General features: G+C 35.2%; 1 pseudogene; it reads right to left on the minus strand.

The window, feature by feature from the left end:
* Window positions 1–2142: 2142 nt before the first annotated feature.
* Window positions 2143–11568, minus strand: LOC132308673 (F-box/LRR-repeat protein At3g26922-like; annotated as a pseudogene).
* Window positions 11569–11804: the final 236 nt, after the last annotated feature.

An 11804-nucleotide genomic window follows, 5' to 3' on the forward strand; every position in this document is an offset into this window, starting at 1 on the left:
CGTACTGACTTTTTCTTTCAGGGGCGAGCCCTTGGTCTCAATGGGCCATGTTCTGACCTTCTTGGCTTTGCCGTGGAACTATCTGTCCGGTTTACTTTTGTAAAGAAATAAGATGGGTGCAAAGCGACGATCACTTCGAAAGAAATCTGTACCGCCAGACCTAAAGTGCTAGAATTCTATCGTTGTAGTTATCTCTCGAGCAGATTGAATTCTAAATTTGGCGGCAACTTGAAATGAAATTACCTTTGTTTTTTGTTAAAATGAAATGAAATTACTTGCCTGATAAGTTTATTCATAGAATCATATTTATGTCTAATTGGGATTTGTATGAAGTGGTGAATCATATTTATATATATATATTGAGTGGAAGTATGTGTAAACTAAAAAAATTGTAAAGGATAAAATATATGCATAAGAATAATTTTGTATTATTATTTATTATATATAAATATTATTAAAAATATATATTGTTTATTGAAATAAATAACATTATACAAGTTTAAAATAAATAATAAAAAATTAAATGTAAAAATAAGTTTTTACATAAAATTCTTAGTTTAGGATTTTATTGATGTATTTTGATATAAAATTGTTGTTATGTATTTATTGAAATAAATTATATATTTCCTTCTCTAATTTAATATTTTTTTATTGAATTTCAATATTTCTTACAATTATATTATTAGTATTAGTATTTAATTCAAGAAAGAAATATATAATAGTAAGGAAATACTATTTATCTTCTAATTAGATTTTCTTTTATTAAATTCAATAAATAATTTTTTTAATATTATATATTTCCTTATAATTAGATTTATCAGCTTTTATTGAATTTCAGTAATTCAGTTTTTAAATATTACTAATTAAATTTCCTACTAATATATCATTATCATTAGTATTTTCTACAATTATATTATTAAATAAATTTTTTAATATTATATATTTCCTTCTCCAATTAGATTTTCATTTATTAAATTTCGATATTTTTCAAGAAAAAAATGGTGCACCACATAAGGGGCTTAAATAAATCCAACTGTTCATAAATCCCTTTTCTTTTTATATATATTTGACCAACTTTTCATAAATCACTTGGACTTAACTCCGTTATAAAAGGGTCAAAAGATTATCCAAACATGTCTAACAATAATTAATGAGGTGAAACCTAAGTCACACAATATTTTTCAAACAGATGTCATTTTCACGTTCCGAACGCGTTCCCGCACTCATGCTCCGCACGCTCTCTCTCAAATTCTTACTGCTTATGACTTAATTCTGCCGCTCTCCCGCTCTCAAATTCGTTCTCGCTTCCGCTCCCGCTTGTGACTTAAGGTGAAACTTTTCCAATCTCATTTTAAAATACATCATCTCATTGTGAACAGTTTAGATCAGTATAGTTCAAAGAAACCAAAAATCAATCCTATTTTCGATCTTTATCTCCAGACTGACTTCCCAACCAAGTTGGAAAAAGAAAACAAAAAAATGAAAACAAAAAACGTTTAAGATCATGACCTAATTGGTTAAACTTCTGACCTAATAACTTAGCTTTTGGTGCGAGGAAGAATGCCATGTCCTACCTGACCCTTTTAAATTGTATTGTCTCAATTATTCTCATTTTCATAATTTTTTAGTCATTCAGTATCTCAAAATTTTCATTATATGCATTTTATACTTAACATAATAAATGGGTTAAATGACTTATTTAAGTTAAATGGATTGAAGAAGCCATTGAAGGAGTGGTGACATACATGACCCATTTATTAATAAATGAGTTACACGAGTCATGTTATCCGCGAATTTATTAAATGAATTACATAAGTCGTGTTATCAATTTATATACTCGCTGAGTTCGTGTCGTGTCAAGAGTCCTCACGATTATCAAAGGAGTCATATTCTTATCGACTTATTTAGCAAAATAATTCTATGATGACACATAATTATGACCCGACGCGAAATGTCACTGGTATGCTGCACCTCGTCATTGGTGTCTGAAACACTAACCCTTTATATATGGAAGTCATCTAAATTCAGACACAAAATTCGCCACATTAGCTTACTGGTATGTCAAGTGATTATTAAGGTCCAACAGCATGCAAAAGAAATGAAATAGGGAAGATCATTTCATACAAATGTTGAACTGCAACAGAAAGAAGAAATTTATAATTTCCATTAAAGGTTTTATAATCCAATACTATGTTACACTTTCCAAAACCAGTCATAGAAGCTCACCTTTACTTTCGATCGAATCCCGCAGATACATTTCCAAGCCTTCCAGATGATGAATAATATGAGACTAATAACTAAATAATCACTAGAAATTGTTACCCTCCCTACTAGTAGACATAGGACTGCAATTTTTTTTTTCTTTTAAACTAAAGAATCACTAATTCAACTGCTGCAGGTAATCTTGCTTCTAGCTGACTGGCACGCTCTCTAGCAGCTTCCATTGTCCTGACTTGCCATGAATCGCCAACGTATAACACGGGACGGGGATCAATTATTATCTTCTCCAATGATGTGGCAACCTCAAGTATGTGCATAACAAGATCAATTTCACTGCCGCTACTCCCAACAAACCCAACCAATTCCACCACCTTAAGGCATTGATGATGACATTTAGTCGCCTCTTTTTCAGCATCTATTTGACCATCCCTTATTACCTGTCAGCACCACAAAAGAGGCATTAGTTGCAGACAAGGTTGAGAATATAACAAATTTAGACCACTACAGATTTGTAATTTCAGTACCTGTTTACCATTCTCTCCCAGAATCATCTGCCATAGAGGAAGATAGTCAGACAAAAACTTGTTCACACAAGAAGATAAGAAAAAATAATTAAGAACCACCTACAGAATGAATTAGAAGCTAAGAACTACGGTTGGTTAACACGAGAAGATTTCGTTCTGCACTAAATGTGAAGGAAGCCAGGAGTTTTATTAAATAACAATAAGATATTTTCTTTCTTTTTTCCAATACTTTTCCAAAAGGTTTCTAAGAAAATCAACAAATGGCCTTGTCTTAACATTCCCATGGTGATTCAACTGCTCGTCTGTTCCCCGCAATGACACACATTAGAGTCCCCAAATCATCCTATCTAGAAGTAGGAGCAAGGCTGCCTACCATCCACCTCTTTCAGACCCTGCTAAATGTAGGAACCTTCTGTACTGGGTACGATTTTTTTTTTCTTTTTTTTTTCCCAATGATGGCTCAAGTAATGCTACCGGGTTATGCAACAAACTATTGTCACCAAAAGCAATGTCACAATCAGAGCAACTCAGTAACATATTTGTCATCAATAGTGGATATAAAATCAGGAATCATCCATATAAGAAATCCATCAAGAAACAACACCACAATTTGGTTATTTTCAGTATTCCTGCAGAAATTGACCCCTAATGCTTTAACTGGCATTGGAAGCTACAAAACACTCTAATAACAGCCACCCCCAGAAAGTAATTGTAGATTAGTAGGCTTAGTAGCTAAGGCTGTTTATTGAAAAAAACAAAAAAAAAAATCTTACCATCCATGCCAAGAGCCTGACTCTTGTCAAATCTCAGTCACATTCTAATTCAATCTCTCTATTCAATGTCAATTATGAAAACAAAATTCACTTCATGCTTAGGGGAGGATTCAAGTGAACAATTCTCTATACAAATTTACTTCCAACAGCGCAAGGAGATCGAACATACTTATGACCATCACAAAATTTAAACGATCTGAGTTAATTCCTCAGGGAAAAACCACAAAGCGCATCATGCATGAAGGTTTTTAGGATCGCACAAAGAGTATATCTTGATGTCCTCAAGTTAACACCCTTTTTTCCCGGTCAAGTAAAAGCACTCAAAAGGGGAGAGCACCCAAGAGAACATGTACAAATCAATAAGCTCCAAGCCAATAAAAATCCCCTATACCCTCAAACTATCCACAGAGGCTACAATCCCTCCCGTTAACCCAACAAAGAGAACAAAAAATGGAAGATTTTAAAACCAAATTAGAAGATTCCAACCCTTTTTCCTCCACACCACAAGCCCCACCAAATACAAAGTGGAAATTCTCCATGCATCCCAAGCAAGCGACCCGACTATACACCTGTTCCAAGCTTCGAGCGTGCTCAATGTGGAACCTAGCAAGACCCAGCTAATCAAAAAGTGAAACAAACATGCCCATCCCTAGCCACAACAAAATGTATGAGAAGATGCAGGGGCGGAACTGGTGTATGCCCGGGGGGGCACTTACCCCCTTGGCCTGGCCGTGCCCTTTAAATATATATGGTAAAAAAAAAAAATGTATATGCATAAATATATGAAAATTTTAAGGTAATGCCCCCCCTAAAATTATTAATTTCTTTCTTGTCGATTGTCAAGATCCTCCCCAAAGTAATTGTAGATTTGTAGTTGAGATTGTTTATAAAATAAATTACAAAAAAAAAAAAAAAAAAAAAAAAAAAAATCAAAATCCTTACTGTGCCATGCCAAAAGTCTGACTCTTATAAAATCTCACTCACGTTCTAATTCAATCTCTATTCAATGTCAATTATGAAAACAAAATTCACTTCATGCTAGGGGGAGGATTCAAGTGAACAAATTTACTTCCACCAGTACAAGGAGATCGATCATGCTTAGGACCATCGTAAAATTTAAACAATCTGAGTTTATTCCTCAGCGAAAGACCACAAAGTGAATCATGCAAGAAGGTTTCTAGAATAGCACAAAAAAAATATCTTGATGTCCTGAGGTTAACACCTTTTTTTTTTTGTTAAGTAATATTTCATTAAAAGAACTCAAAAAGGGAGCGCGCCCAAGAGAACATCTACAAAACAATAAGCTCCAAAACAAAAATATACCCTATAACCTCAAACTATCCACATAGGTTACAAAATCCTCTGCAATCTCTCCCAATAAAACAACAAAAAAGGGAACAAAAAATGGACGATGTTAATGTCAACTAGAAGATTCCATCCTTTTTTCCTTCGCACCACAAGCCCCACCAAATACAAAGTGGAATCAATCTCCATGCATCCCAGTCTAGCGACCCAACTATATACCTGTTCCAAGCTTCGAACATGCTCAACGTGGAACCTGGCAAGACTTAGCTAAGCAGAAAGGAAAACAAACATGTCCACACATCCCTAGCCACCACAAAATGGAAGAGAAGATGATCGATCAACTCCTCATCCCTCTTGCACACGCAGCACCAATTTACCAAGTTTTGAAGCCTCTTCCTCATCGACTGTCATGATCCTCCTCAAAACAACCGTCCATTTGTATTCCAAACTGCCCTCCTAGGAATGGCAGACCCCTGAGTTATTGAAAGCCTCCGGTAAAAAGGGCACAACTCAAACCTACAAAGCCTAGAATCCTCCCAAAACCCATACATGTGCCGTCAACTACCACCCTCTGACGGTACAACAACTCCAAGAACCTAACAATGCCTTCCATCTCCCAATCCTCGAGAGATCTCACAAACCACACATACCAAGTCGTCCTTCTGCTATCAAGGCTATAACAGCAGCTACCAATACATGACCATCTAGAGATATCCTGAAAAACCTTGAGAAAACATTTTCTATTGACCTATCCCCACACCATTTATTAGCCCAAAACCTAAACTGCCTCCCAGACCTCACCCTAAATTGGGTATGTTTGGAAAATTCAATTACCCCTCCCCCATCACAAGGGGCTAAAATTTGTTGTCTTACCTTTGTAATCATTGGCCAAATTTAACTACATAGCAAAATTTAACTCTCTTCTAATAACATTTAGTAATATCCAACCAAATAGAGTCCCATTTATAGGTTTTATAATAGTAAAACTTTACAAAACTACTTACCCACAAAAGACAAAGTTGTAGAACTGCACAAACCCAACACTAAAAGTAACACAACGATAATATAGTAGCTCAGAGCCATTATCCTTTGTGCAACTGTAAAAGGTCAAGTTGTTAGTGTGTGACCATTGTTTTAAGGCTAAGAACAACCACTTTATTTATTAACGTGAAAGGTTTGATTTGCATCCAATATGCCTTTCCAACACCTTACATTGGTGGCTAAGCAATAGCCTTTTTAATTCTAAAATCATCGCAACTTTACAAGCAAAAAGATAAAACAATGTTTATTTACATAATTCTACATTAATACAAGTTCCATTTTATTTAGGTGCAAATAGTACTTGCACACACAGATTTTTGCTTCTTGCAAGGTCCAATTCGTCAATCAAATGACCATGCAAACATCACATTAGTGTGTAAAGGATAAAGCAAGAGTAAAGAAGGAATCTCATGTTCATTTTAGGGTAAATTACACTAACACCCCTTCAGGTTAGGTCAAATCTCACATAGATGAACATTTTGGATTTAACTTTCACTCACACCCCATGTTAGATTTCTATCTAAAATAAGGTGTGAAATATATTTATGCCCTCATTTATTTAATATATTTTAATAAAAAAAATTCAATTTTTTAAAGTCAAAAGTGCCCTGAATTATAAGAAAAAATATCTCTTATATATATATATATATATATATATATATATATATATATATATATATATAGATACACACAGCGTGATTATTATTATTATTATTATTATTTTTTGAGTTTTTTTCCTTTTTTATTCTCTCCTCTCTTTCTCTCTCTAACCTCTCTCTGCAGACAATTACAGACCAACCCAAACCTCTACTCCTCTGCCATTCTCTCTCTACAAACGAGGAATTACAAACCAACCCAAACCTCTACTCTGCCATTAAAGCTCTGCTCGAGCTTCTTTTTTTTTTTTTTTTTTTTTTGATAAGTAAAAGCTCTGCTCGAGCTTGAAACCGAGGGCAACCAAATCCTCTCCAACGACACTTGCCTCTCCACCCTCTCTCATCACCTCACCAACTTCAAATCCATACTCGACAAGTTACAATAATATCGAGGCCTCAGTCGTTCCTCACTCGCCGAGTCACCACCCACAAGATCTCCCAAGTCGTCGGCTCTATCAAGTCGGAGATCCAAGACTGGATCGATCGCCAAAGTATTGAGAATCTGATTCGATTCAACAATGATGTGTTCGAGGGACAAGTGTTGATGGGTCAAACAATTCAAGCCCTAAAATTTTTCTCACCAAGAGTTCATTAGTGGATGTATTTGAATGGAATTGTGACATTCCCAAAATTATATATATATACACACATGCATATATATTGAAAAAGAGCTCTATTGAAGATAAAGCAACAGTGAGCTCCATTGAAGACCCCAGAATCGAGATTTTCAGACCAGAGACTATCCAACGTGCCTCAGTCCGGCGTGCTTGAGTTCAGGCAAACCTCAATATCAGTAAGCCTCAGTCCGGCGACGACCAGAGAAGTCAACAACAAAGAAGCAGCCAAATCTGTGAAGCCACTGTGGCCCAATCGATAAAGTTTTAGCGAGACCCAACTAGAGATATGCATAAGTCTCCATTGAAGATGAAGCATATATATTTCTTTCCTAAATATGATGAAGCATATATATATATATATATATATATATATATATATATATATATATATATTGTACCGATAGAAAAACGATGGGTCTATCAATAGACCCATCTCTTTCTTTAATTCTTGTATACAAGAGAAAGATGGGTTTGTAAATAATGGTGGTGATGAGCCCGATTGTGGTGGTGTTGGTGTGTTGGAATCCACAGTGATGGTGGTGGTTGTGGGGTGGGGATGTTGGTGGAGTCGGTGCCGATTATGGTGGTGTTGGTGTGCCGAAATACACTGATTCGGTGGGCTATTGTAGTGGTGGTGATGGGGTAGGCATGATTGTAAATTTATAAAGAATATATGGGGTATTTTAGTCTCTTTACATCATTTTTGGTGTTTTGACAAAGTCAAAGGGTATCAAAGTCATTTTACCTAGGGTCAGACCTCTGCAGCTATCAGTTTGGGTGCGAGTGAAATAGGGACCAAATACTTGTAGTGTGAGTGAAAGTTAAAACCAAAATGTCTATCTATGTGATATTTGACCTAACCTGAAGGGGAGTCCGTGTTACTTACCCTTCATTTTATCATAAAATTTTATTGTAAGTTAGCTCACTGTGATTTCTCAATTTAATCACTTTATATTTTTAAGCATTAGCTACAGCTTACTTTTTATTATGGCCGGCAATAACATATTGATATTATTCATATTCTAGTCACATATTGCAAGACTTACTTTTTTTCATTCGTAATCACACATTAATCACATGAAAACACATGGCAACTAAGGTTAAGCAAGATAACAGTGGATAGGATCAATGGATCTCTTTAGAAAATATGTTTCCTGATGCTATTAGATAACAGTGGATAGGATCAATGGATCTCTTTTCTTCCTTAATTTCCTTTTTCATAATTGAGGACAACTTAAGATATTTGCCTCTTTCTTTCAAATTCTTATATTTCTCAGCCTCTTATCCCATTCCATTCTCTATCTACTTTTCCCTAACACTTGATGCACAGATGTCGTAAATTCAGAAGGCCTCCATGAAAGATTTTCCTTAGGTTACTCAAATCTTATATGCACTGTAGGTGCAGAAAATTTCTACAAAACCTCACTCCACCACTCCAAATGGAAATATTCAAACCAGAAGGAAAAACAGAGAAAATTCCATAAAGAGAAAAGATCCTTCTTCTATTCAGAGCTGCCTCTTTTGGGGCTGTGTATTCTTTTTATACATGCATAACCATAATAAATCCCCTTTTCTTGGGGTAAAAGCTGTTTCTTATTTGGCTTTCTCGTCGGCTCATATTAGGTCATTACGAATTTCCATGTTGGGCAGCCAAGTTGGTCACATTTCATTGGATTGATTGTCTGACTGGCCATTCGACCCGTCTCTTTGATTTTGATCTGTATTTGGTTTGGGTCCATGAATTTGACACGTGTCATATCGTGATTGAGGACGCTGCTGTACAGGTGTCGGGCCTTTATTGGAGGAGATTTTTCCCTCCACAAGCACAAACCAACCTTCTCAAAATTAACCGTGTGCTTGGAAAGACATTTTTTAGGAATGCATTACTTTCAATTGTTATCTTTTTCATCTTCAACTTGTTCTTTAAATTTAATTTGGGTTAAATTTTTAGTACGAAATCAAGTTCGATATGTTTCCTCTTTTAAATTGTAGATGGGAATTTACTTGCAGAGGCAAGAATAGTAGGGTGATGGTCTCTTTCACCTCCTCAGCCTCTTCAACAAAGATCTTATGTCTCTATCCGCTTTCACCTCTCACTCTCTTCTTCTTATCTTTCTACATTAAAAGACTATTTAAAATCATACATGTAATTTAGAAAAAATAAATAAATCAATAATAATACTTCCATCAGCATACATACCTTAGATTACAAAGAAAGGATACTTACCCGAACAGAAAACTTAGACAAATTAGGAGATGCCTTAATCACAGAAGTGAAACTTAGAAGGCTGCAACCAGCAAATCCTAGGATAAACAATTCCACTTGCTTGAGATTACCTAGCTCGGGGAAATACTTGGGGAACTGAAGAAAGTCCTACCAAAAGCAAGCACAAGTTGATAATGATGTTTACAACAAAAATAACCCAAAAATAAAATAAAATAAAAATAAAAATAAACAATGATTGTGTATTCTAACCTGAGAAAACACTTTTAACTTGAGCTTTTCTATTTGAGGAATGTAGCTGGAATGCTTACAAGATCCAAAAACAAAGGATGAACAGAATGGTCCCCCGATAGATAGCTCAGAGAGAAGAGGAACATTTTTAAAAGGGACACTTATATCTGGTCCAAAGTAGGTGAATGAAACAAGATTTATTGCAGAAATTTCCAGATTTTTCAAATAGTGGCAGTGAGATATCTCTAAGCACTTCAATTTCAGTGATGGACCAGCAATTTTTAGATTTACTAGACATGTTGTACCCACAATGCATAATTGTTCAAGAAATGGACAGTTGGACAGGAAATTCTCAATCACCTCGTCCATGATATTAACACCAAGCAGACGAAGGACTGTTAGGGAACAAAAGCCAGCTGCAGAACCAATAGTCAGTGGCACATGATTCCTATGTGAAGTCATGGATGAGAATTTGAAGTTTTCCATGCTTGGAAAATTGTAAAATTGCATCCAGTCTCCGGGGTGAATGCCAGCCAACAAATCTAATTCAAACCTTTGAACACCCTTTTCCATTGCAAACTTGATCCAATCATCGATATCACGAGGGTAGCGCCCACGGAATTCAAAAGAAATCCTCATTTCATCTATATAGGAGCCAAGATGCAATTTCAAGACTTCATTCACACATCTTACATAAGTAGACACTTTTCTTCGCGTTTAGATGCTAAAGCATCGTAATCTATAGGTCCCGCTTGATCAAAATAAGTATCATCATCTGCAGGAGCTCTTAGTGATGTCTTCGAATCAAAGTTCAAACTAGCAGTTATATATCTCCATAAATATCTCTATCTGCGTGAGAGAATACTAGTACATGCAGCTTCCTTATGCGTCAAAAGAGACAAGATGGCAATGAGGATTTCATCAGGCAATCCACTGATTCCATCCTTCATATGCTCTTCTCTCTGAACATCCAAATAATAGTAAACACAACAAGAAAAATAAACCATCAACAACAAAATAAATGGAAACCACTATTCTACTAAAAAAAATTAAGGACCAGCATACATTAATTACTACTAATCTGTCAAAAATTTAATAACCACCACACTAAGTTCTTAACAATGTCCAAAAGAACATCACAAGAGTTTCTGGTTGTTCGACTAAGCAATGATTTTTTTTTTTTTTTTACTTTTTTATTTTGTGGTATGTAAGACAAACGCCCATTGCTAGGACTCAAACCTCAATTTCCCATATAGGAGGAGGAGTCGATACCAGTGGAGTTAAGAACTTGATAGTTACGAATGACAAGATTTAATTTTTGCTGACAAAAAAAAAAAAAAACACTTTGACAAGATTTAATTTTTCCTGACAACAGTTAATTTCATCGGGCGTTTGGAGTAGAACTCACCTTTTGTTGCTTGTCAGAAGAGGTACATCGTGCCATCTTCCTCGTTTTAATGATACAGTTGTCCATACCGTTCCTTATTCGATATTTAACTGGAGATAATTCATGTTACTACAAATACTGCAAAAACAACAACACAATTACAAAATTAAAAGAACAGAAAATATAAAACTATGAAAATAAGCGAAGAACAAACGAAGATTACAACTTATCAAGCCCCAACAAAATTGGGGCCCTTCACAATTTAGATAACAATATGCTTGCTTGCTTGCTACGATCATTCAGAGATCTCCCCTTATTTGCTTTCGCCTACAAAAAGAATAAAATAAAAAATAACAATGATTCCGAAGTTAAAAAATCAGCAAATTGTAACACGGACATATATATAGTTATTATACATTCACATGCAATATATATATATATGCACACACATGTGCAGAGATATATCATACTATGAAGTATGAATCGATTCAATATCGTCTTCCCCTTCGCCAATATTATCTTCTTCTATGCCGATCTGAAATTTCCGGCACATCAGACTTTGCGATCTTTCCCTGTTGATCCTGGTTTGGTCAGAGACTTTGCGTCAATTGGATACAAAGATACCACGTATATTATTCTTTGTATTTTGGGGAAATTACAATAAAACCCCTCTTAGTTTTAATTTTTGGCAGAAAATCCCCTGCAAAAAGAAGTTGCCATAAAGCTCCCTAAATATTTTGGATATTGCAACACTGCCCCTCAGGAAAAAAAAAATCCTTTTATGAGACGAAATTGCCCCTCACAACCATTTGAAGGTTTTTTTTTT

This window comes from Cornus florida, unplaced genomic scaffold, assembly GCF_030987335.1.
Source record: "Cornus florida cultivar Cherokee Brave unplaced genomic scaffold, ASM3098733v1 CherokeeBrave_3.0.0_Hap2_Chr01, whole genome shotgun sequence".
In the NCBI taxonomy this organism is placed as follows: Eukaryota; Viridiplantae; Streptophyta; class Magnoliopsida; order Cornales; family Cornaceae; genus Cornus; species Cornus florida.